General features: G+C 42.1%; 1 long non-coding RNA gene across 2 annotated transcripts; it reads left to right on the top strand.

The window, feature by feature from the left end:
* The first annotated feature begins 124 nt into the window (after positions 1-124).
* On the top strand, positions 125-27,665 carry LOC129736202 (uncharacterized). Of its 2 annotated transcripts, none has more exons than XR_008732480.1 (3): positions 125-245; positions 17,446-17,542; positions 25,724-27,665. It is a non-coding gene; the product is annotated as an uncharacterized LOC129736202 (long non-coding RNA). The 2 variants fall into 2 exon arrangements; XR_008732481.1 differs by lacking the exon at positions 125-245 and adding an exon at positions 4,216-4,353.
* Positions 27,666-27,967: the final 302 nt, after the last annotated feature.

Genomic DNA, 27,967 nt, shown 5'->3' with positions numbered 1-27,967 from the left:
ATAAATGTAGGAGTAGATATTTTGCAAGTCAATAGCTGGTAGTAAAGCTAATGTTGCAGGCAGGGTTTCAGCTTTTGTGAATACAGGAGTCCCCTCTGAGGAACAAGGACACCTCAGGAGACATGGGATTCACCTGACAAAACAGGACAAGAACATCTTTGCCAAAAGGCTTTCTAGCCTAGCAGGGAAAACTTTAAGTCAGATTCACTGGAGGGATGAAGTACAAAGGAAAAGCAAGGGTGCAGGTAAGTGCCTATAAGGGAGTGCTCAAGGGACTGTATGAGAGAGGAGAATCTCTTTCAAGAGAAATCAGTATGACTGTGGGAGAACTACAGTGTCTATGCAGAAATGCACACAGTGTGGAGCAAAGGTTTTGTTTGCATACAGAAAAAATGCCATACTGTACATAACTCCTCCATACTCAAAATGGCCTTATTTTTCCATGGACTTAGTATTCTCTGTGGGTCTTTGCTGAGGGAAGAGTATTTGTTTGAACACCTTTTTTGCAGATATGAATAGCAACTATTGCAGTTATGAGATGAAAGTGTAGAGAAACACTGGGGGAGGGCAGGCAAGAAGCATACTTGCTATTTGCATCAAGTTGTGTGTTCTGTGCAAGTTATCCTGCTGAAAACATCTTTGAACTGAATCACTAGGTACACATACATTCTGCCTCCATACAATACCTCCCTTGGAGCAACTGGGAAACTAAATTCCTTATAAAAGCTTCATGCTTCTGCTTTGGGAAGACATACTGCTCATACAGGAATACGTAACTTTGGGCTAGATGACTCATGCCTGTAAAAATTCGTAGTTGAAATGCAGATGAAGAGAAATTTAAATGAGAGTAGCATTACTTGCTCTGATAAGCTTCATGTTAAGCGTGGTGATACAACTCAATCCCTCCTAGGTTTCTGGCTTTGCCAGTGTTTAAGCAATTACCTTATATGAATATGTGATATACCAAAAAGTAATATGAACAAGGTTAGCTTAAAAAGAATAGTAGTATTTCCCTTCATTCCTAGCTACCAGTCTCAGTTTGCAGGCAGGAATTTCCAAATTGCAATTGTTCTGGCATCACCACTGGCAGCGATGACTACAGCAACTTCTAGCTGGCTACACACATATATGGAAAAGTGTTAGGAAAATTATTCAGACAGCATCTGTGTCCTACTTTGAAGTAGCTTGCATACGGCTCTGCACACATCTGTTTAGGAACCTCATCTAAAGGCATTTCCATCTTTTTTTGTTCATTAGAGAAAGAAAAAGCTCTTCCCAGATGCTTTCTTCTCACAGTGTTCTTGTAGCTTCCTCTGTTTCCCTTAATATTAATTTGTCAACAGCACCATACTGAGTCATGAATATACAATTTTTCTGAAATAAAATATGAAAGGCAATTACTAGTGCATTTGATTTTCTTGAAGAAAACCTGTAGCATGCTGGGGTTTTTTTTCCTTCAACTGACATGTTCTGAACTGTTAAAAATAATGGAGCTCTTTGAACTGTGTTTGAGGTCAAATAAATATAGGAGTAAAAAAGAAACAACAAAATCTTTGCCTGCAACATTTTGGTGATGTCAAATCAACAGATGCCAATGCCTGTATAGACAATTTTTTTCCTCAGGATTTGAGAATTTCTGCGAAGAGAAAGATCATAGCAGGTTAAAGACTTAAGGGAACGTTTCACTTCAGTATTCACTACTCCTGTGCCCACTTTTGGAGCTTTGGAAAAAAGCAGGTGCGTTCATAACTATCCCGGTTTACGAATGCACTTCTCTAGAAAACCAAAACCATCAGAAATCCAATGGGCAATTCTACAGTCAGACATTTCTTTAAATGTAGGTGGCTACAATCTCTGCCTTGGCAGCTGCTCTGCTTGCCTTGCAATCTCTCCAATTTGCAGGACAGAGCTCCAAGACCAACCACATGTACAAATAGAACTGAAGCCTAATGACTTTGGGAGGAGAAATACATGCATTGCTAAATCCACTATCACCTCTTCCATCAGCAGTCATCCTGAAGCACTGACTTTAATACTAATGTTACAGTCCAGAAACATCAATTGCCTCTTAACATTTAGCTTGACTGTGGCACTGATATGGCCATCTTTCAGTCTATTTGATTGCTGAAAAATTTAAGTGGAATTAAGCTACTAGTTGCAATCAGTCACAGATTGAGATAGTAGGACTACAGTTTCCTAATTTTCTTCTCAGTTAAAAACCTCCAGTCTATCTCATGACAATTCCTGCAATGGGTTCTGTATTATGAAGAATGAAAAACCTGCAGCTAAGGGGAAAAAAATAAATGAATGCAAAATAAATTGCATTTAACATCAAAGCAAATTCAAGGGCTATGGCACAACGTGTATTATTCATTTTCATATTTAATTCATTAAACTTCATCTTTTTTTAATTTAAATAAACCTTACACTATCTATTTTGCCTACTGGCCCAGAGCATTGCAGGTATTCCAGATGAGTCAGAAAACTTACACGCACTTTGCTGCTCCATACACAGGCCCTTGAAAAGTCACACACAATTGCATACACACAAAGGCATGAAATATGCATATCTTCATGCATTTTAGAGAAAGCAACGAAAAAGTACTGTCCCTTTATTACTCCTAATACTGTTTTTCTCATTTTATTTCTCCTTCCTTTCCCAGACTTTCCCACTACCATCTGCTCAATCTCCTCTGTTTTTCCACCACAATCCTTCTCTTCCTTACATTGTTCTATACTTAATGTAGATTACAAATTTTCCATGGTCTAGAAAGCAATATCCTCCCCAGAAAAATAACCACTCAACCCCACACCCCCTTAACGATTCTTCCTCCTTGATTTTTTTTCCCCTCCTCTTTCATAAATGCTTTCCTGAATTTTCCCCTTGCATCTTCCTCACCATAATTGCCCTTGATTCTTTTTCAGAAGTAAAGCTTAAATCTCTAAGCCTCTACCAGTGCAGTTTAAAAAAAAAAAAAAAAGCTGCTATCATTACCTTATTATATAAGGTATCTGTGCTAAAAATAGCATTACTTGATTAAAGAAAAGATAACAGAGATGCTCATCCATAGGATTAGTGTCTCAAGAGCAGGCAGGATCAACATAAGGTAGACAATAATCCACCCCTGAGTTTCGGTATTACTGTTGCAGAAAGTGTGATGAAGTGAGAATATATTATGTCTGTTGTGACAGTACAATTGAAAAGGAGAAAGATCTGTGGAGGGAATCGTCATCTTGGAGGGCAAGGTGCACATGCTGTACATTTTCTCCAGTACGTGATTGAAAGAGATAGGTTGTCTCAAGTTAAAATCTACAAGGCTCTTTAGGAAGATGGACACTCATGCAGTTTCAGTCACCCTGTCTTTAATGTACTACCTGTTCCGGGACAGGCAAATCCCCACTGACACAATGGAAAGCTAGGAAAATGCAGAAAGCATCCTTGGTGTCAGGTTCAAATTCATGATGTGGTTCAGCATTTCCTAGAGGATTTCTTACAGCTTTTTTTCTGTGGTGTGTTGTCAGAAGTGCTTCCCCCACACAGAAGGCCGTACTGTCCTGGTCTTCCCACCTCTTCTGCAAAACCACAGCACAGCTTTCTCCTCCCTTTCAGAAGTAGTTTAACAATGTTTATTGTAGCAGCACTCCCTGGTTACAGCGAAAAATAGAAGTCAGGAACCCTTCCAGTTTTAAAATGAGTAAGTGACATGTGAGCAGATGGCTGTCTACCGAACTGCACCCCAAGGAGCTCACAGAGTAGAAATGAACCACTGTCTACTTTGGGGAGTTATCTGGCTCTGGTAGCAGTCATCACACAAAAGAGGCAAGTCAGCCCACAAGGTTGACTATAATTTACCTTCTCCACGGAAGACCTGTCTTAGTGGGGGATCAGGATGACTTTGGACCCCCAGGTATAGAATATCCCTTCATTTCCCACCACCCCAAAACTGCTGTAGCTCTGCAGCTATTAGCAAAGGGATCACTATGTATGCAAGTCAGCCTTTCCAAGATAGGCCTAGAAGAAAGGACTGTGAATTGACAGGTTCAGCTTCATACAGTTCCCACTACACTGCATGCCAAACAGAACAGCTTTTCCCATTGCTGGTGTTGGAGATGGTCAGTCAAGTCATATGTGTTCCTGGACCAAGGCTGCAGACCCTTTGGCTGTGCAGCAGGCATACCTTGCATCTCTCTTTTTTTTTGGTTCACTGCAGCTCCATAGAAGACTAAACTGTTGGCCGAAGGTGACTCAGGGGAGGAAGAGAGAGGAAAAAGTCATGAAAACCCCTTGAAAGAACAGGTTTGGAAGCAGGGATTGAGAAGACAAGCATTTTCATCTCTGAGTAAGCCATGCAGGTAGTCACAAGGGGTTTTATGAGAAACTTCAGACACAGAATGCCTCCTCCTTTCTTCCTCGATGGCATTGGTTCAGTGGAGCAGGCTCATGCAGTGCCCAAAATAGGGAAGCACTGAGTTGAAAATTGTGTTCTCATATGGAAAAGAGGAAAAGCTGTTTTTCCATCACAGAAAATACCACATTAAATAAAGCCTTTCAGCTAGCTTTCGGATTTAGTCATCCTTGGAAACAGCCATAAGCACAGTTTGGCTAATACCATCCAAATAAGCACGGTGATCAGTGACTTTTGCCAAGTGTTTTCAAAAGGTGCCATTACCACAGTTTCTGACCCTTTAACAATGACATCCAGATCTTGCAACAAGACACGGACACTTTTTATTGTAGCATCCATTGCAACCCCTATGAAAAAAAACACCTCAAAAGCAACAACCAATCAAACAAAAAAAAGCTGTCAAACAAACCAGTGGTCACAAGCATCACAAGAAAGGGCTGGGGGCTAGAAATAAGAAGACTTCCATAAGTGAGTCAGGAGCAGCAATATGTGTTGCAACCTTTTTGATTTCTGCTGACTTTGATAAAAAGGGCGGCGGGGTGGGGGGGTTGCTATCAAGGCTTTGGAAAAGTTCTAGACAGGTGGTCTCAGGAGGACAGACAAGCTCTGCTTTTGTTAGAGGTATGGAAGTACAAGAGCCCTCCTCTTCAGACAGGTCTCTCTTAGCAGGGCCTTCTCTTTAGTAATGATAAGAGGAAAACTGTCATTCCATCTATTTCCTCCCCCCCCCCCCCCTCATGTTTATAACTTGCGGCAACAAGACCATGAGCTGCAATTGAAATTTTGCTCTTGGGAGATTAAGAACTGTCCTACAGTGCTTCTGAGGCCAGTTTATGCCTAACCTCCTAGCCTTCCTGCAGTCAAGAACCTTCCAGGATCTGCTGCAAGCAAGTGTATTTTCAAAAGCTGGTGTGGAACTAGCTCTCTATGACCTCTCTGGACCTACCAAAGATGGTGACAGCTGTCAACATGTTACCAGAATTATTGGGTAGGGACACACCACACCTGAAGGCATATCTTAATTCAAGCCTTCAAACCTAACCTTGAGAAGAAACCAGTTTTAAAAATGACCCAAAGAGTCATACAGCTGCAATTCCTACCGTTCATGTTTTTGCTTGTTCCCTCCTTCACCACACCACAAATCACTCTGAACTGAGTATGGTGTATTTATTTACAATGCCTTCTTCAGTTTTTGATTAGCCATGAGCTGTATGGAGCTCTGGAGCCGAATCTCACCGAGAGACTTGAACACATGCCATTTGTTTACATCTCCATCTTACTAGAAGACAATTGCTGCAAAGGTCTCATCTCAGCTATTTCAGGATTCAAGTTATCTAGACCATGAGGCATCTCATCTTTCGCTCCACCATGAACCACTTACCTTGCCTTGTAGTACACTAAAAAATGCTGGAAATCACATTTGTTTTCTTATTTCTCTATTCATGTGGAAGAAGAGGACCACCAGCTTGAAATTCATATTGCCTCTTCAAAGGACAAAGGAAGCAAAGAAGCAAGACATATTCTAGAATTCACCTTCAGTTAAAATCTAGGAGGGTTTCCCCTGCTCTACCAGAGAATTACCATTGCTCAGACCCTCACTAGCCATAAAGAAAATTCATCCTTATGACTGTCTACACCAGTGTGCTTTACAGCTACCCGTTAACTTCCAAAAGTTGTCTCAACTTAAAAAAACCCACCAAACTACAAACAAAAACAAAACCCTCAAACCCCTAACAAACAAGAAAATCCCTGACAGCTTGCTTTCTGCTATCCACAACCTAACCCAGCCCACAATCCCTCACACAGCACATCATCTGCCTACCCATAATTATGGTTGAGGGCCAGCAGCTGCTTTTAAAGTGTTTCTTCATATTACTGATTAGGCCTTCAAACTCCACCTGGTTTGGGTTTCAAACACCTAGCTAGGCTTGCAGAAGACCTCAGTAGGGACTTTGTCTGCTGGAGCTGTGCCTGGTCTTCTCTTTCTCTTGAAATAGCCATACCTCACTGTGATGGAGTTTTGGTGGTGTGGTTTTTTTTGCTATGGCTTTATCTTTAGTATGCTCACAAGTGTCTCTTAATGAGGTGGAAACCAGAACAGCAAATCATTTTTAAAAAGTATCTTTTTAAAAGCTATATGTTTGTGGTGCAGGCTACATCTATCAGACTATCTGATGAATTTAGTGAAATCAGTGTAAATAAAGTTTAGCCCAGGGCACTAGACTGGAAATCCAGAACATTTTTCTCAGTTTTGGCCTGATAAATGAAGTTGTACACATTGCTGTCAACTCTGTGTCTCAGTTTCCCATATATAAAATAGTAATGAGCTATTAAACTTACTTACGAAGTGCTGTGAAAGCACGAGAGAATAAACCTACCACGTAAAAAGCTTGGTATTATTGAAGCAACAGGAATTTTTAAAATTGAGTGGCCTGTATTTAAGGACTTGTGAAGAATTAAAAGATGCTGAAATTCCTTCCATTTGTGTGGATCTCATTTGCTAAAAGATGAAAAAAAGAAACAAAGGAGTAATCAGGCATGTTGAGTAGGTTGGGCTCTGAAAGTGGTGAGGGCCAGGTGTCTGCATTCCTTTTCCCATTGCATGAGGCTTATAAGCAAACTTTGACATGTATCAGTTTTTCTAAAAAGAGAAAAATACAGTGAATTTCTTACAGCTGACATGATCTCTCATCAACCATGTGCTCTACTGCATTCCAAACCCCGATTCCCACAGTATTTATACACCTAAAAATAAACACTGCTGCCTAATGGTGCTCTCAAAAGGGCAGATGAAGTGCTAACAGCCCACTGAAGTCACCAGTCTCTTTAGATGCTGTACAAAAAACTAGTAAGTGCCTACATTCACCTGCAGGCACTAAACCAGATTAGAAAATGAGGCATTGAGTCAGGAGTCTAAATCCCATCAAATCATCAAGAGTATAGGGGCTATATTCAGCCTGCCTAAAGTAATGGTCAAAGATGTTTTGAGAGGAGGAAAAGATGCTGAGTTCCCTGGTTATAGTGTAGCTTAGAACTTTACTCATCCTGAAGCTGTCACTGATATCTTCTAGAATGCACAAAGTGAGTATAGAAATGGTAGATCATGACAAGGTGAGTGCACCTTCACATCTGCCAAAAATGGAGTTGAGGCTGCAACAGAAACAAGTGTATTAGGAACGAGGCAGTAGTTTCTAATATGAAAACATCTTCATGGCATAGCATGAGGATTTCAGTCATAGGATCCTGCATGTTAGTGAAACATATCTAATTACCACAAAAAATCACACAAATATGCTGATACGGGGGTTCCCGTTTTTGGAAAGCATCTCATTCCCTATAACGTATGGTCTGTGGTAGAAATAGTGAACTCAGTAGAACGGTAAAAAACTATGGATCATTGGGATAGATTTAGATGCAATAACTTAATGGTTTTGTTCATAAAACTTCTGTATCTTTCATAACAATCAATACTGAAATCAAAAGGTCGAAGGATATTCCCAGCTTTGTGGCCCAGAGAAGTTGTGGATGCCTCCTCTGTAGAAGTATTCAAGGACAGGCTGGGTGAGGCTTTAAGCAAGCTGATTTAGTGGAAGGTGTCCCTGCCCATGGCAGGGGGGCTGAACTAGATGATCCTTAATGTCCCTTCCAACCCAAACGATTCTATGATATTACAATTCTATGAGAAGCCTGCTCTGGGGCCTTAGCTTGAAGCAGGAGTGAAGCAGGGGATAGTCCCAGACGTCTTACTGTAAGGTACTCATGTCATGGCCATGGTGGCTGCTGTCTATTCAGCACACCCAGCTGTGGCCTCACAGCTCTGAACAGCTTGGAACTGTCCCACTGATCACCATCACAGTCAGGAGCAGCAGGCTGGGCTTGCAGCAAACAAACCAGCTGCGCCTGACATGCAATCATAGCTCTGAACACCTCTGAACATGGAGCATGGGCTTTGTATACCTGTGCATATTTCTTGGGGAAGAAGGGTCAGCCAAATAGGAAGAACCAGTTTTGTGGGAAAGTATCCAGTTCCAGCTCTGCATGGAAATGTTCCTGTGGATCTTTACTGAATCTCTGTTGTCATTTAAATGCTTTTGAAAGCATAATGCAGGATGCATTTGGGCTGGGTGGCTTTTCCTCAGCTGCCTTTTCACAGGCAGGCTTGTCCTTTCCACTCCTCCTCCCCCCTCCCACCTGCTTTCATTTCCCTTCAGCAGTCCTGCTGATTGCTTTGTGGAATTTAGAAACTTGCTAGACAGAAAAAGCTGTTTTCTCTAAATTCCAGTGCTGTATGCAGCTGAAATCAGTGTCCATTCAGAACATGTTTATGAAGAATTTTGGTTTGATTTGCAGCTTGTGTAAGCATGCATCAGCCTTGCAAAATAGAAAAGATTGCTTATTGTTCTACATGCGTATAGCAAGACTGCAAGACAACTTCATCCTGTGCATGTACAAAAAAATATAAGGGCTCAATTAATTTTCTTTCATTCTGTATTATAATCTAGTATTTGTGTTATGCTAATTTTGAAAATAGAGTAAGCATTTTCCAGACCCCTTCCAGAAGATTTAATCTCTATTCCAGTCTATTTGTGTTGTTTGTTTATTTTTGACAGTTTTCTCTGGCGGGACAATGAAAATATGCTTGGCAGTTTCAAGTTTAATTTATAAATCATTATAGAACTTTCCTATGCAATCTAACAGGAAATGGTAATTTTCCTGTATGTCTGGGGATCACCCTGTAGAAGATGCTAATGCACAGTTGCTCTGCTGTGATATTTAGTCTGCCAGATGACTGAAGCAACTTGCATAAATAAAGATCTATATCTTTGATGTAGCTACTGAATCAATGCAAAGGGAGCTTTATGCCAATTTTGCAGTTTCCTGATTCTTGGGATATTCAGTTGCTGGGAAAATTCCCATTGGAAAGTTAAAATGCAAATGATCAAGCTAATCATGGCAGCCTCTCATCCTCTCTTTCTGTGGAGTAAAAAAATTAAAATTGCAAGTGACGTGTGTTATCAGCTGGTTCTTCACTGAAAGGACAAGTAAGCAGTGGGATTCTTTGTGGGAGTTAATAATGGATGCTTATAGTTTACACAGTCTGAGAAAGCAACAAGATCCTGAAAACTGGAAGCATATTCTGAGGAAACATCTTTATTACTTAGGTATTACAATCCTCCGTCTTGGGACCTGCTATTGATTGCCTTCAGTGGCAATACAGCCTTTCATATGACTTGGCATGGCTCTTATGAAGAAGGAAAGCTTCCTAGAAGAAATTCTGCAAATCTTGTGGAAGAAGCTGCAAGCTTTTGTGAGTTCAATGCATCAGAGCCCAGTGGGAAGGAATATGGCATCTTGTTAATTAATGGGCTGAATTGTCAGGCAACTTTAAGCTCTCAATGGGCTACTCGACTCCATTAATCAGCCCAACCCTGCATGAGTCTCCTCTAATACTGCTGGTAGTGCCACATGGTATTAATAATCAAAATTCCAATTAAATGACACTTTGCAAGTCTGTCTTTCCCATGTGCAAATGAAACCTGAAGCCACAGTGGTTTTTGTCTCTCTTTTATAGGGTTTTGTAGTTATTGTTCTGTAACACCTGTTTTGGAGTGGAGTTTATTTGCTCAAGATCTCATTATAATCCTCAACATACAGCAAACACACTCGTCCTATTGTTTTATTTTCATTTATTTTTATAATGAATAGAACAATTAAAGACACCATTTTGATAAGCACCTAGGCCTCTCTGAACATGCATGGATATAAACTCCAGGTGTTGCCAGAATCCTTTTTTTAAGTACAGAATCTTTTTTTTTAAGTACAGGCCCACCATTTCTATGCTTTGTGATTCACTTGAAACCCATAACTCAACATGACGCTCACTTAAAAACAGCATAGTCAGCCTGGTTCGCAAATTGTGTGATCCACTTTCAGGAGCCAGGGAAAAGAAGGAGGAAGAGAGGAGAGAAGGGCTAGGTTAATTTCCAAACTTCGTGTAGATTTGATGAGAAGTCATCAGCTGAAACCTGGCCAGTGTCTGTGAGTTCAGAGTACACCTTAAATGTTTGGTTTACTTGCTGTAGGGGTGAGATTTTACAGGGAATATCTTAATCAAAGCCCTCTGCCTAACATATTACTCAGAAGTTAATTAGTAGCTGAAATCTGAGTCTCTCAAATAATCTTTGAATCCATAAGGACATCTATTAAGAGCCTTGAAGAGCCTTGTGTTGCTCTGTGTCACCTCAAAATCTTTCTAACGGGTCTCTTTGATTCAAAGAGCCACATCCTGGCATGGAGGAAGGCAAAACATTTACATCTTAGACTATTCCTCTCAGCATCTTTCCTCTAATATTCATAGGTTAAGTGCTGTATATTAAAGTTCTATCTTAATTATGAGTTCTGGCTCAGACTACTCAGTAACTAAAGTTTATGATGTTGGATTTAAGAAATATAGTAATTGTCTATTACTGAGATTAAAAATCATAGTCACTGATATTTTTTAAATGTCTTCATGCTCTTCCACTGGCTCTGATTTGTTATGTACATTCCTTTGCTGTGAGCTGCCTGAGACTGAGAATATGTTTTGATATTTGTATCCAAAGAGTTCTTTGCTGAGCAGTTTGTATGTACCACAGGGAAGGTGGGGTATATGTCCATGAAATCTCTGGAGAACTTATGGAGATCAGCTATATTTTGGAAACGTTGCTTCTTTTGTGGTCATGTAGCCACTTGCTCAGTTAGCCAGAATCTGTCAGCAGAGATCTCCAAAGGCAGTCACCTAGGCAGCGAGCACTGTGCCGAGTCTTTGTCAAGTATCAACTACACCTGCCCTCTATTGTGGAAACCACAGAATTAGCAGAGATGTATCCATCTGGGTTCAGGACTGACTACTATGCAAGGGGAAATGCTTTTGTAGAACCGAAGTGTGGAGGAATGAAGCTGGGTTAATTATCATTGATAATATACAGCTGTGGGCTGGCTTCAGAGGCGGCGGGTTGGCTGATGTAGATAAGGTGCAGCTGTGGCTGGTTCTGTTAAGTGGTTGGGCAGCCAATAGAGAGAGAGCAGCCGAGGAAGAAGCATTGTATGGGAGTGTACCTTGGATGAGGAGAGACTAGGAGAAGGCAGCAGAGGGACTGGCATAAAGAGTATGTTGGTATGTGATGGTAAAAGACCTTGTTGTAGCTGGTTAGTTTGGAAAGTGCTGTGACACCAAGGAGAGGAAGCATGTGAGTAATGCAAGCAGCAGTAAATGACAACAAATTGTTGGGTCAGTTAACTGGATCTGTGCTGTAGCTGTGGAAGGCAAGTGATATAACTCCTGCTGATTTAGAAGAACAGTATAGGCCATTTTCTGTTTTCCTAAGGCATCAGGAAACAGAGAGATCCCTACACTAACCACAGGGATGCTGGAACTACATGATCCTAAAATTCCATATGTTTTGCTTCATAATGAGAGGCAAAACCTGAAACCATCCTTTGTCCACCACATTGAGCTCCATGATGACCAGGTGCATGTACTATTCTTGGAGTCAATTCTTTTGGACACTGTTGGTCCAGCAGTAGCCCAAAGCTGTTCTCAAGTTCACCTACAACCCACGCTGTGTTTACAAGCTTGCCCTTGCACACGGCCTCTGATCAAGCTACAGAGATCCAGGTGCAGGGCAGATTCAGGAGTTTTTCTTCAAACCTATGGTGTCTCAGCAGTCTGAGACCACAGGACAAAATCTTATGTAATCCACTTTTAAGTTTCTGATACCTGTTGTTTGCGTTTCTCAAGCACAGTGTGGCTTTAAGATCAAACTCGCAGCAGAGCCAAAAAGTAGGTCAGTGCAGAGGTGGAGCAAGCAAAAAGTGCTAGACTGAATGTCACTAAGACCTAGGGATTGCAGGAGGAACGAAGAGACCCTTGAAGGACATCACACAAAAATCCCCATGGAGAAACACCTTTACACCCTGCAAGAGTCTGGTTTAACCTGAAGCCTGCTAACCACAGCTAGTCTCTCTGGTCATCTTTCCCCTAGAGCGGCTGGGAATAGCTTTTCAGGAAGCAAACATGGTCTGGAAAGATGGATACCTCCTTCTGTCCTGGCAAATCACTTAATAAACAAAAACTTAACCTGGTGCCTGCTTCTGCTTTCATGGTAGCAGTCTCCTCCTTGCTCTTAGCTTCTGCAAGTTGTTGCTGTTGCTACCACTATGCTGGCTTTTCCATCAGGAGGATCCCACAACTGCGGTGCAGACCCCACAGCTGGTAAGGCTGGATCATCCTGCCAAACTGGATCACTCTGCCAAAGCAAGGGCCTCAGCCAAACCCATTGGTATCATTGGAAAAGAAGGCTTGCTGGGTTGCATAAACTTTGGAGAAGATAAAAATTCTGTTGCTCTTGAGCTCTTCAAATAGCTTCACTCATTGCAAGGTGAAAAGGAACAAGTAAGATGATGGAGCCTAATACTTCCCTGAATTAATTTGTGTTTGAGTTAGAACACATCTTTAAGAAGACACCAATTTTGACAGATATAGGATCCTACCAGCCCACAACATGTAGGAATCGAAGGAGAATATTAGCTCTAAAAGGAAGGAGAGTGGAATGAAAATGTTCACATATAATGTTAACTGGATTTTTAAATGCAAAAAAAATTACATTAATTGCATTAATAACCCTTACTCCTTCAAAATCATTGAGGGGAATTGTGCTCTCTATGGCAAAAACAGAAGCTGGCTTGGCATTGGGCATTCTTCACACATTCACACATCTTCAACTAATGTAAAACAGCTTGGAATCTCTCAAGCCAAAAGAACTAAACTGATTTACACCATTGTAGGAATCTGAGTCCAGTCTTTTTCTTTGTTTTTAAGGAAAGCTTTGCACTTCATTGTAATTCTGCTGTTGAAAGAACAGGTGGAGGGTTACATTTGTGGAGCTATGATGAAGTGTGCTGTACGTTGTACCTGATAAGAATAATGTGTTTATTTATTAGGTGGGTACAAGAGAAGATTTATGTCCTTAATGATGCATTTCCCCTGCTTTTATGTATTTGGTGTTTTGCAAATGTCAACTTTCTAAGTAATGCAACTTTGCTTAATTACAGCCCATTTTCTTCAAAACCAGTAGGGATGTGAATTTTCAAGGGGATTTACCTTCACAGAAAACCTGAAGGGACAAAAATAAACTACTGCATAGCTAAAAGGACAAAGAAATGGTAGTAAAAAACAAATTGGAAGAATGCCCGATGTCAAGTCAGCTTCTGTTTTTGCCATAGAGAGACCAATTCCCCTCAATGGTTTTGAAGGAGTAAGGGTTATTAATGCAATTAATGTAATTTTTATATTTTTTTTGCATTTAAAAATCCAGTTAACAATTCAAAGATGGTACAATTTAGTAACTTTGATTAAATATGTGTTTTCTGTAGGATTCGTGGTATGCCAGATACATTCAAAACATGAATGGACAATGCAGAAGCACTAAACAAATTAGCTGGTTGGGAACACTTAGCAAGCCAACTACATTAGCACAGGCTTCACCATAGGTGACCTAGGAATGTCTAGGTCAGACAGAGGCCAGAGTAATGTCTGGTGGCTGAAACACATGTTTTACTGCTCAGATACCTAAAGTAGTTACTTAAAAGTGAGCCTAATTGGCTCTGGCTCAGAGTTTTGAATCACAGAGAAAACAACCTCCATAATAAGAAGCAAACAGTCCGAGGATGCAAAGAAAAAAATATGCAAGAACACATAAGAGAAATCTGAGTTATGCTTAAGTAAACTTGATTCACTGTAAATGACTTTGCAGATGAAGCTCTTCAAGAAGGGTGCAAGAGCAGACAGGACCTGGGGGATAAGCTTGCTGCAGACAGGATATATCATTTGAAGAAATCTACCATGATGAATTCAAATGGTATTCATTTCAGACCAGTTGGTGGGTTGCTGGCAAGACAGAGAGGTCATGTGGGTTTCTTACAGAGGAGGAATTGCCTTCAGGTTGTACAACCTACTTGGGGCATGAATTTTGTCCATAAACCACAAGACAACATGTGCAAGTGTTGATTCTTTTGTTCTCTTTCCCTCTTTTAGCAGAAACAGAAGGTTTTTCTTGACATTACTCTTTGTCAAGAATAACAAAATCCTATTGAAAACACTGTATCATTTTGGACATGGAAATACAGCAACAAGGCTTGATAGAAAACAACAACTGGTACATGATTAAATTATTACCATATATCATGTTAAGGGATCTGAAACAGTACTGGCTAGTTCTTATCTGATCCATGTCAATACAGCTCTGTTTAAGCTGTTTTTTTACTGACATGAAGGTCCTCCTTCTTCCTCCTGGCAGTGTCCAGTACAGTATTGGCAGTGTAGGCGGGTGGGGTGGGGTGTCTACACAGGCTCTGGGGGTCTGTCCCTCCAGTAGAGGTGCCTTGGTACCCCTGGTCAATGGGGCTTGTAAGTTTTCTGCCATAGTTTCCATAAAACCTTCCTGGTTTAAGCTGTGATTGGGTTTCTGAAAGTTCCTTACCATGGTAAGTTTTTCCACGCTTTGTCTCTGACCAAAGATAAATCTTCATCTGATGTCTAAAACGTACTACAGAATTCTCAAATCTACAGTCCTCTTAATCAACATTAAAGATATATTTGGTTACTTTAATTAAAAACTGTTCTTATGTAGCACTCAGGCATTTAGCTAGAGCACTTTACTTCATCATGCTGGAGTGATTACTCAGAGTTGTCATCCAGGGTGTCTAGGATAGGTATTGTATTATTCATATTACAGCTAATCACCTTGCAAGTATAAAACCTCACATTTGCTAGCACTGTGATGCTAACACTCCACAAGAAGTTTCTACTAGACACTCCTTGTGACTACACAGTTGTCAGGGGTCACAAGGGAAAACAAGGGAGTGAGGTTTTGTCTAGACTACTGTGTAGGCAGACACTGATATTTGCCCGTATGCTGAACTAGGGAGATGCATGTCAGCTCTGATTCACAAACTGAGGTGAGATTGCAGGCCTTTTGCAAAGACATGTTAGTTAGAGGGCAGCAGCCTGCTAAGCTGCTGTGGTTATCAGCAATTTAATCCTACATCACCTCTGAGTGACTAGGTCGGTCGCTCTGATCCCTCAAAGAGGAATGTCTGTCGTGGTCTCTGGAGTAGGCTGGGTTCAGCAGGTAAAACGTGCAGGTCTTACAGCTGGGCTGTGGGCTTGCTAAGCTTCTCACTGGGCACAAAAGAAGGTATGGACAACACCAGGGAGTTGATTATCACCTACCCAGGAACCCTCTCTGACCCTGAGGGAATCATTGAAATCCTGGGGAACCCCTGGTCTGACTTACGACTCTGGTTAGCAGCCAGGCACTGCTGCCTTAGAATGAAAAATCCATGTGAGGCACAGAGAGGAAATGTTAATGTAATATTACAACTAGAAATATCCAGTCTGTCAAATGAAATGCCCCGCTATTTGATCCCATTTACTGGAGTAAGGCTTGGGTTTTAAATTACATGTCAGATGTAATTTTGCACTGTGGACATGAAATGTGGGACTGTCCTTTAAGGGAAGAAAAGAGCATCCCAGCTCTCAGTGGCTGACTAATAGTAAGCTCATTTGCCTAATGGTTCCAAATCTGGCAGCTGGCCACGGCTGTGAATGAGGGTTTGGAAAGTGGCCATGGATGTTGACAGCAAAGTCCAGTGCTGACTCAAGTAAGTCCATCTCCCTTGGAAGGCATCCCTGCTTTGTGGTGGATTCTGCCTGGAGGACCCGGGAAGCAGAACGCCTCCGCACTGCCTCAGGATTGCATGACGGCACGTGTGGTGAGCTCATTTCAGGCAGAGGCTGCAGTGTTTGTGCGGGAAAGGACTTCTGCACTTCTCACCAATATAGAGGGATGGGAATCGAGTGATCGCACCTTATTGTGGATTTTCTGAGTTACTTTACACAGGCCTGTGAGCACAACAGCACAAAACCACATTTCCTTTCCTTTCTTGTGGAACAACACTTCTGAATACATGTTCAGACTTACTTCAAGAGGTTGTCTTCCTCTTACAAGCCATTTGCCTACCTTATTTTATTATCCACTCTTATTATATCCTTTCTAAGTGTGCCTGTTGGGAAGTGAGGGCAGCATTAGAGCCTGCGTTTCTATTGTACTTTCTGTCTGTTTCTGCCAGAGTTTTCATGCTAGAAGAAATTTTAAGGGTGATTATCTACCTTACTGATGCAATGGGATGATTCAATCATTCTGTTCTTCAAATTGAAAGCCTTGAACACCTAGAATAAAAGGTAGTCCCCACAGGCAATTTTTAATTAAGTTTTTTCTCACTGGTTATTATCCCTACCACACTAATGTCTAGAGGTCTCAAGGCAGATCTGGGCTTTGTTGTGCAAGATGCTGTATCAATCCAGGGAAAAGGATCAATCCCAGCTGATTTTAGTTATCTGAAAGTGAAGTACCTGTGCTGAGCTGCTTGGAAGGGTTCTCTCTACAGTGTAAAAGACAACAGCAAACCAGCCCATTCTAGGATACATATTTCAGAAAGGTGGGGTGAGTGTTTTCCTGGGAGTATCTCTGTCCATTAACTATAGCAACCTAAACAAGAAGCTTGGTTTTGGTGCCTTGGTCTCAGCATGCTCAGGTGAGAATCAGCTCTGGTGTGTGGCCGTTTTCATCTCAAGGGGGACAGCCCTCAGCCCAAATGAATTCCAATTTCTGCTGCACACAATGGGGCAAGAGAGCCATGAGAAAAACAGTACCGAATGGTCAAATGTTTTGCATGTTTCCAGGTAGAGAGGGAAGCAGAACTTGGATCTCTTGTCCCCTCAGCTCAGTGTTAAGTCACTAACTCAACTGGAGATTCAAACAGTATCTCCCTTGATCAGTGAAGATGAAAGCTGGTTTACCCAGGGTAAGGTGGGATCTCAAAGGCCACTTTGTTGCAAAGGCTTCTATGCAATTGTGTCTTATTTTCCCCATGAAGGACGCAGAACTTGAGGAAGCCTTGCAGAACTTTGCTAAGATCTCTGATTCTCTCCCCACAGGAAGCTCTTCACACCAAAATTACTTCTTGGCGCTTGCTCTCCATGTGATTGTCAAAATGAAGCCTCTGATTTTGTCACAGTCTGATATCTGCACCAGGTACTCCATCCTCAAGAGCCTGTCCTTGATGGCTTTTTAATCAGATGAATGGTCAATTACAAAGTAGGATTGAGTGAGTTAAGCACAATGGATCATTTTTTTTCGTTTTTACTCTCTCTTTCTCTTTACAGATAGTCTGGGAATAGATGAGGATTTCCTCAAATGTATTTGTTATTTGAAATGATTAATGCATTTTGCTAACAAATAATTCTTAGCCTGTAGATTGTTCACCAGTAATTTGTTGAGGATATTTGGAATGCATGCAATGTTGGTTAGATACATAATTCACTTCATATTGTTACTGTGCCCTGATTGTATAATTTATATAACAAAATACGGGGCAAATTATGAATTTTACCATTGCTTACACAATGAGAAATTTACTCTCAGTGAATATTTGCAGATTCAGTCTCAACATTCATTTTTCATGAGCATTCATTCTGGCAAAGCTGCTTTGCTAAAATATTTCTGGAAAGCAAATACCAAAAGGATCTTAAACACAGACAAAAGGGTAGTGGGAAACAAACAGGCATTCAATGGAAAGCACTTGCTGGATTCATACAGGACTGTTGCTGTGTTGTTTTGCCCAGCTCTTCATCTCATCACTGGTCTGAAGACAGAAAGTGGCCATCAGTGGAAATGGAAAATACTGAGGAAAAACTGAACCTCAGTGTAAGCCCATCACTGCCTCGGTCATTCAGGACTCCCAAGTCATGCACAGGATGGCTGAAACAGTGACTGTCCCCAGCTATCCTAACTGCCTTTTTGAAAGGTCTCCCCTCCACACTAACCTTGCTTTTCTATTAATTTACCAAACAGATAAATTCACACACACACCCTTTTTTTAAAAAAAATAATTTCTTCCCTTGTACCCTGAAGTACCAACAGCTGGGCCCAGGACACTTCAGGGACTCTGTGGCTGCCTTTGGGCTTCCCGAGGCTGTAGGTGGCACTTCCCTGCCTGCACAGATCCCATGCTCAGGATAGCTTCAAGCAAGAAAGGGAAAGGCACCATGCTCCCTGGCAAACCTCTAAGCACAATAGGACAGCCAGCAAACCAGACTCTTGCCACGCTACCTAGTGTAGTGCAACACTGACAGCTTTGGAAGAATCCGTTGAGAAACTGGAGGTTCCTGGCTTGGGATTTGTTTTTTTTTTAATTCCCTCACAGTTGAGCTCTACCAAGTCACTCAAGCAAAGTATGGCAAAGCTTGAAAGCCCTGAAGACATTATTTATTTATTTTTACAAATACTGCAATAAGTCAGTGTAGTTGTTTTGAGGTTGTTTTTATAATCTTGGAGAATTTTTGCTGTTATTCCCACTCCTTTTAGCTGGAGAGTCCTTTGATTCTAAGCCTCAGAGTAGCCTAGGTAACATGGTAGCTAAAAATCATGGCATTCACTTGAAATGCTAAGTTGACCCAACTGCTGCTGGTCTCCTACTGATCCATGGAGAGGCAGAGTGGAAAGGCTGGGAGAGCTGTTGCATTGATCCACCGGTAAACTAGAGCCAACATTTTCAATCAAAGTTTGCCATTTGTCTACATGTGCCCATGTACGTTCATGGAAAGCATGGGCCTGATGCCACACTACCAGAAAAGAAGCAGCTCATATCCTCCGTCTATAGTCACACTCCAGTGTCGCTATTCTAAGCACAAATTTACAAGCCATTTGCTAATGCCTGGGAAAACCAGTCCTGCCCTACTGATTCCTGTGGCTCCAGATTCCTTCAGAAGGAATTCCTTCTGGATTCTTTCCTTTTTCAAAGCTGGTGGTATGAATACACTCAATTTTTATTGTGATCAATGGAGCCTTATTTGACTGTCTTCCCAGAGTGCAGGCATTCTGGGCTAAATTGTCCCTTAAGTGAACAGTACTGAAGCTGGAGAGTTGCATCAACATTGCAGTTGGCCATATTGCCCCATCTGGACAATTGGAACACATATAATATGCCTTTATAGGCTCGCTACTGCATGTGAGGCTTTCTACTTACATTGCACATGCCCTTGAATCAGTGATACTGTCTCTGTGTCAGAATGCATGGTGCAGCACACACCATCAGTATCAAAGTGGTTGGTGCAGAAACTGATTGTCACCTCCTTAGTGGAAGTATATGAATGTGTCTGCTCCAGACATTGAAGTGAAAGAGGACAAAATCTCTTTTGCCAGCTTGCAAGGAGAAGCGGCAACCTCCCTTTGCAGTGGCTGCTCTCTGTACACGCCCGGCTGCAGACTTTAATTAACTTCCCTGACTGAGCAGAGCCGTTGCTAATGAAGCGGCTAAATCTGAGAGCAGGGGACATGTTCCATCATTTAGTGCATTCGTGTGATTCCAGCATCCCATAATATCCTGTTTTTCTCATCAGTTAGTTCCTTTTCTATTTTTTATATTTATAACTCCAGTGCTCTCCTTTCCCACATGGGTGTCTGTGTTCTGGCTTCAATTACATTTCTGCAAAAATCTATCTGAGCTGGGTACAAAGCTCCAGTTCAAGATTTACCAATATCTAATCTCAGGACAATAGTGCCATGTGAAGTAGAAAACCTCAAACTGGATTTATGTGCTCACTTGGAATTAACACAAGGCTCTGAATGAGATTTCTCTGCTTCCTCAGGATGGATTCTGTCCATAACTACTCTGATGAAAATAGAATAAACTAGCTTTGTTGTTGTTGCTGTTCACCATTTGCTATTGTCAAGACACCACTATTTTCACCAGAGAGCAAAGGTGGTGCATCCAGCTGGAGGTTTAATATCTGATACTGCCTCTGGCCAGGCCTCCAAATAGATGTAAACCTCACCAACGTGGCATCCTGAAAATTTTTTTCATTGCTTTGTGTTTTTTTTTTTAACTGCATCTTATCCTCAAGCCAGCTTGTCCTAGAAACTTCAGATGAAGTTTAGCTGAAAGGTTTTGGAATCAATTCTGAGAGAAAGAAAACCTCAGAGAGAACGTACTTAGAAACTAAAAAAACTTCAAAATTACACAGAGTCCAGAAGGTACTGAAAGAGTGAGCAAGGGCTGAAGGAAGCCTATAGTTTGACCTGGAAGGACATGGTTAAGGTATTGTCTTTCACTCAAAAGGAATAAATGTTCTCCCAAGCAAGCCCACCACCTCCACTTCTGCTTATTGCGCTCTGACAGCCATTGCCTCTCTCTGGCAACTCTGAGAAGCTCCTCACTGTTACTGAAAATGTGGGAACATCCAATGCAATGTCCAGTCTTTGGGAGCCTAGGCAAAAAGGAGGACCCATCACTCACTCTACTTGGGTGTCAGAGACAAAAAGGAACAGCAGGGACCAAGTTAGGAGAACTGATTACATATCTCAGCACCCAGAAGCAAGCATCAGGCAGCCTCTTGGAAGCCACATGACAGTGAAACCTCTTGCGAGAACTTTATGGGCCATGGTCTGGAGAGAAACTTCTGTAGACCCCTCACCCTGCCTTGTCACTGCTCTCCCTTTCAGCAGGGGAAGAAAGCAAGAGAACAAGAAAGCTGCTGCTGAGTTGAGGGTATAGAAAATATTTGGGCCAGCAAGGGAAGGGACTGAGAAAATCTGCAGATGGTTGTGGGGAACAAGCTGGACCCCAAGGCAAGGGAAAAAGGGAATCCTGAGTTGGAGGAGGTCCACAGGCAGCAGGAAGGAAGGCAGTAATAGACCTAGCTATTTGCTCAATTAATTATCATTTGTTTAATTTGTAATTTAGAAATGAAATGATTTTTTGTGATTCATTCAGAAGAAATTTCCTGAGGTGCCGAGTGCAGTTTGCTGAAATGAAAGATGACATCCTGTGGTTAGAAAGATGATTATTGCACTCTGGGCTGAGTGGGTTGTTTGGCAAGGTACAGCTTGTCAGCACATCTCTCTAGTCTCACACCCTCCCTACTCAGCCTTCAGTGTCACACATGCTGCTGGAGGGGGGCTGCCTGGGGTTGCTCCCTGGCAGTTTGGCAGGTTATGTGAGACCAACACCTCCGTGTTTTCTCAATTTGTGTCCTCACTCTCTTTGATTTCTCGAGGTAAAGACACCGCATGAGAGGCCAGGGGAAACAGGAAAAGTGGGAAACATAAAAAATGTGAGAAAAGTGAGGAGAGGGCAAACAGAAGGTGAAGTAGCCAAGGCTGGGGCAGGGAGGATCTCCTCTGTGCCAGAGGCAAAGGAGGGGGCAAGCGCGTGTCCATCACAGTTGCCATGCAGAGATGAAGGCTTTTGTCTATATCAAGGAGTTGAGGACTTCTGCAAACTGGAATCGTCCTTCAGATAGAGGATCAACGAAAGAGTAGGACATGGAAGTCCAAAAACTTGATTTGAGGAAATTCTCTTATATGTTGTGATTTAGGGCTCAATGCCACTATTGTTGGTTTTTTTGTTGTTGTATTACTAAGAAAGGAGGAAGACCTAACTCAGGAGAATTTAATGATAGTTTATCAAGAATTGATGGAGACCCAAGAACAAAAAGAACCTGCACAACAGCTAAAAAAGCCAGATCCTGATACTGGTCTTGGTTTAAAGCTTTGTGATGCTAAAGAAATAAAAATACAAGTGCCAATAATGAAGTAAAAACAAACATGAAATGCAGTTTCATCTTATTAACCACTACCAAACCTGCAATTTTTTACTTTTAACTGTATATTAAATATTGATTCCAGCCTCCTTTAAAGTAGTACTCTGTTCAAAGACACTTAGGTATTTTACCAGTTTCTCATTAGAGGAACAACTTACTGAAAGCAAATATTGCCTCTAGAAGTTAAAATGTATAAGGCAAGCTTGTGGGTTTGTCCTGCACATTTTGATGTAGAGGGGGAAGTATTGCTACTAAGCTAGAAACAGGAGGTATTGGTAGCTGCTGTGTATTCACAAATCAGTGAGTTCCCTATCTTTCATGAAAGCATAGAGAATATAGAAATATCAGGCGGTATTAAAAAGGAGGTAGCTATTAAAAACAGCTGTAGGAATACAAAACCTAACAGATCCTACACCATTTGAGCTTCAGCTTTGTCTTACTTGTAGACCAGGAATGTTCTTGAGCTGGCTTGCACCGAGTCCTCTAGTGACACAGTGTACTGCAAGTGCATATAGGATCCTGAAGGATTTCAGAATAATTCCTGTTTAGAAAATAGCAATATTATGATTATTATAAAAGAGATAGGCTAATCAATAACTTTCAGAAATGGACTGACATCCTTAGGCACAATTCTAAGTGCCCATTTTCTACCTGGGATAAAGAATCCTTTGGTAGCAACAGTCCTGCACTCTGTCTGTCAGAGCACTGTTTTCACCTGGACAGAGTAATTCTTTAGTCTCATTTTAAGCAAATTTAGCACAGTACCAGAAACTATACAGGGGAAAGGCAGAGACAAGCTGAACCAAATATTATTTACTATTAACACCATTACTCTTCAAGGCTGCAGTAAATTAGGAGATCAGGGTTTCATCTGGCTAGGCCCTGGACACAGATGAAAAGGCAGTATGTCTTCCCCCCACCCCTTACTGCTCCTTCTGGGAAATATACAGGATAATAACCAAAAGCCCTATCTCTAACCTCTGTGAAATCAGGATTTTTTGATCTTACAGAAGGCCAATAGTTCTTGGAAACCTGAAGCTCTGGATTTCCCCAGATGAAGTGAGGTAAAAGCGCCTGTGCATACATTACCCAAAGACTGGGCAAAATAGTGTAAGGTTTGTGAGGGGATGTGTGTCTGCCTGTGCCGGTGATTGCCCGGAAGACATGGGCACCACAGCTACTGCAACCCACGTGGAGCTACAGCTTCCAGTTTTACCAGTGCTGATACTTCCAATTCCCAAATATTTTCTAAATCACTCCCCTCACTAAAGGACACAAATTGCTCTTCAAGGTAGCGGTGGATGACATAGGAAAGAAACTTCTCAGAGAGTTAACAAATGCTTCACGTGATGAAGGAGTGTCTCAGAAGAACGAAAGAAGAGCTGGGCTGAGTCTGAGCAATGCTGAGCCTGGCTGAGCCTCCTTTTTCTGATGTGCCCAAGAGGGAATGCACAGGATAAAAGAAACAGAGCCAGCACACTGTGATGCCCACATATGTAAATGAATGTGTTAAGACTTCCTCAGGCACTAGGTGCACCCAGATCATTGTCTTAAATAGCCATTAGTGGACCTGCACTATGCAGAGGATGCACAGACTTATCCTTGTCCAAATTCCACCTCCTCTAAGGCAGTTTCCCCTCTCTGGTTGTACTTGCTGCCTCTGAAAACTTTTCTGAACATCTGAGATAAATGGGAGACAATAAAGCTCAGCTTTTATAGCACTTTTCATGCAAAATGGACTCTTAAGCACTTAAACAAGTTAAATCACACAGTTACAAAATTAAATAATGTAAATTTTATTTTTTTCAGCTTTAAAGTATTACTCTTTGTTTTATTGCTACTGTCCAATTTGAATAATGCTTTCCCTTCTCTTTTATTGCTATTATTTATATAACAGTGCTGATCAGAGTTCTCAGTAAAATTCATCTAGGTGTTGTAGAGACTGAGTAGTCCCATTATGCTCCTCAAGATCAGGTGCTGCAGAGATGAATTTTGCTTTTACTGAGGTCAGTGGCAAAATTTTACTCAGTTTCACAGATGTCTTTAGAGAGACCTTATCCAAGTATGGACACCTGATCGTCCTGTCATCCCTAGTCTGACTGCAGGTGTGATGCTTGTGGTTTTAAAGAGCCCAAGATGATTTTCTGGATGTTGTACCTGGAGTTACAGCAATTCTCAGCTTGTGCTAGAGGTACAGGCATGGCAGCTGGGACTATGGTGTGCACCATGCCAATGAGCAGAGTTTTGGTGAAAAACTGGCCGAAGAGACAGAGATGAGCTCTTTGAAGGTCTGGTCAGGATGATATGTGCAGAGGACTTTCTAGACTTGGGGTCTCAGTGACTGCAGAGCTCTGGCAAAAAGCTGTCAGGAGGGAAATAATGATTGAGATGCTTAACCTCTGGATATCTAAGTGGCCGGAAGTACAGAGAAATGTAGAGGTTTGCATGCTAGGGGACTGGAAGATTGCTGAAAACTCACTTCACATGCACTGACCTTTCTATTCTGAGCCAGCTTTCACCAGTACCTTAGAAACAGTAGCCAGCCCGAGGGTAACACAATCCCCAGGCTGAAAACCGCTGTCCTAGATACTTCTCAGGCTGTTCTGAAATGTCAGCTTCCCCAAGGATGCAGAAAACCCAGCCCTAGCACAACCTTTCTGGAGAGAGAGACCCAGACAGAAAAGAAATTTTTTGGATGTCTCCAGTGAAGTAATCTTTCTTGGCCAGTTGTCTGCATCTAAGGGACAATATACTGAGCACCAGACTCAGTTCCCTACAGTAAAAGCTCTTCTTTATTTATTTCATCTTATCACATGGTGGATGCCAAGTCTTATGCCCAGTGGCCTTTCACAAACCTTATCTACCTCTTCTTCCTCATGTCCTTCATCAAGATCTGGCCAGAAGTTTTACAGCAGATCATTTTTTTTTTTTTTTCCTTTGGTCATTCCAATGAAATCAAAGTGTGTCAGGAGACTGTACTGATTTTCTAATACAGTCTGCGTCAACTTCCTTGTCTCCTGGACACCCACCCATGAACCTCCTCAGAACCAAGCACCTGCTAGCTCTGGGAATTTCAAACAGAAAGTGCTCAGGCCAGGCAGAGATCTCCAGAGCTGACATCTTAAACCCCTGATGTTCAAGTGACTTGGGAAGCAGTGCTTGTTTTACTAAGAAAAATCATAATGCCGTAAAATTTCAGGAGTCCTGTTCCACAGTAGTCATGGGGCTTGACCTTAGTGGATTGCCCTGTCCTGTTAATCTTCTTCACATGATGTTCACTTAATGTCTGATCATTCCTGTGACACAATTGCACTCATATTTTTGTTCTTCCACAACTTTCTCCCCTTTTCATTGATGGGAAGATCCCCTTCTTCCCCATGATATTAAACACCCAGGCAGTGTTTCATCAAAGCCATCTCAGATCACTATTCTGTTCTTCTCCCTGAAAACCCTTTTCCAAAAGATCTGTGCCAGAATAACAGTTTCAAAAGGCTTATTTCCCCACATTGCTCCAGACAAACCTTTGAAACACACCAAGATGCTGTAGAAAAGCAGAGAGCATAATGAATGTATGTTTTCCTGTGAAAGCTCTGTCCCTTACTGTTTTCTGCAGATCCTCTGTTGCTGTCTATAGCATTTCCCTGGAGGCTGCTGTCTGAGTGACAAACAAGTGAAGGGACAAGATGCATCTGAAAAGAACAAAAGCTCCCAGAAAACCCTGGAGGGCCTTTCCACTGCTGCAGAGAAGTACCCTCCAGGAGTCAAAAGGAAACCTCTGAACACCCAAACAGAAGTGCCCTCTGAGGCTTTCAAACCAAGCAAGGCATCCATCCCTTAAATTTAAGGCTCCCTTTAACCCCATTTGATTTGGTGTTACAAGCCTGAGGGCTCTTTGTGCTCCAGCCATCAGAAGGCATGTGGCCTGGAGCAGTCTCCACTTCCCTAGTGAGGGAAACACAGGGGGTCCTTTTTCCCAGGACATTCCAAGCAGCTTTGTCCAAGGGAGCCTTTTCAACCGACTTTGATTGTTTCAGGTCCAAATTCAATGCGGCACTCAAACAGGGTACCAGAGATTTATGTGTGTGTTGGAAGTCCTACAGAGGTCAGGAGAACAACAACATTCAGTTCAGATGCCTAAGCAAGAATTCAGTATGATTGGTTTTGCAAAGAACCATACTTGTTGGCTTTGAGACCAAGCTGAGTTTCTGAGATTGAAGCCACACTCTGATATTAAAGTTCTGCATATTTGTTTTGTTTTGTTTTGTTTTTAAAAAATAAAATTTCAAACTCCAGCAAGAAAGAAATTCTGGAAAGGGTGTGCTGAACTGGCTTGCCTCGCTTGTGCAAATGGCCAGGACACTGTTCCTCCTAGTTGCTTTTTCTCAGGAGGTCATGTTTTCACCTTTTTCCCAGAAAAATCTACAGCAATCTTGCAGCTTAGTGCATCTTGCTGTTGGGGCATAGGTTTCCTAATAACCACTTTTTTTTTTTCCTACCCTTCTGTATCTTCTGTTCTCATTGACCTGTTGTTAGTAATATTATTGCCACTCTGAAACACTGTAAAAAACCTCCTCTGACTACCTGAAGCTGAAGAAGGAGAGTGAGACAGAAATGGGTCCCAGGCTATGGTGCAGGTGCCTCTGCAGAAGAGTCTCAGGCTGCTCTGCTGCACATGGGGGGCTGCCTCAGTCCCTTGACCTTTTACGAACGAAGGCTCTCACAGCTTTTGACTCACAGAGGCCTGAGCAGTGTTGTACTGTTGTGTTGGGTCGTGTGAGGACAGTCCACACGATCATGCCACCACTGTGCAGAATGCTCTTCAGCAGGGATCCTTTGAAGCTGCTGCCCTGCAGGGTGTCACTGCCCCACTGCAGCTCAGTGCCACAGCCACCCTCCCACCGAAGAATGCTGCAGACTGTACAATGAGGGGTCCTGGGGTGGGAAAGAGGCCAAAACAGTGTGAGAGAGACATCAGCTGTGCAGATCAGCACATGGCATATGTGGCTTGGCAGAGCTGCAGAGTCCAGGAACCACACTGTATTGCATCTGGTTGAGGACTCATAATGCTGTGCTTTGTACTAGTAGCTAGAAAGGTGGTGATAACGCAACAGTGCTTTGGCTGCTGCTGAGCAGTGCTCACACAGCATCAAGGCTGGCTCTCTAACATTGCCCACCCTGTCACCGGTTGGTTGGGGTGGGCAAGATCTTAGGAGGGGACATAGCCAGGACAGCTGACCCAAACCGATCAAAGGGACATTCGACACCATGTGACTTCTGCTCAGGTATAAAAGCTAAGAAAGAAGAAGGAAGTGGGGGGCATGTGTTATTTACAATGTTTGTCTTCCAGGGCGCATGTACTGAAGCCCTGTTTCTCATCATCTACTGATGGGAAGCAGAGAATAACATCTTTTGTTTTTCTTTGTTTCTGCACACACTGCTTTTGCTATTTCTTCATTAAACTGCCTTTATCTTGATCCACAAGGCTCTTTTCACATTATTTTCTCCTCCACCCACCCACTCACCCTGGCCCCCTCCAGCTGAGAAGGGGAGTAGACATCTGGCATCCAGCCAAGGTCAACCCACCACAAACATAGACATCAGCAAGCACCAGCTGGTCCTTGTGGCCCTCTTCCTTCCTGGACCATGTCTTTGTTTTGAGCTTCTCAGGAGACTCAGATGTACTACATCTAGCATTTCAGGCTCTCCAGTTCATGGTGTTGCTACTTTGGCTGTTAAGTCAAGCAATGTCTTTATATCTAATTTCCTTTCCATTATAACCTATATTAGGGCAATGTCATGCTCCTTCTGCCACACTCTCAGGTACATGTAGTATCTGGTATGTGGGAAATAAAGACAT

The sequence above is a fragment of the Falco cherrug genome, chromosome 5 (genome assembly GCF_023634085.1).
Source record: "Falco cherrug isolate bFalChe1 chromosome 5, bFalChe1.pri, whole genome shotgun sequence".
NCBI lineage: Eukaryota > Metazoa > Chordata > Aves > Falconiformes > Falconidae > Falco > Falco cherrug.
Note: the sequence above shows the minus strand (reverse complement) of the source record. Positions and strands in the feature narration are given on the sequence as shown.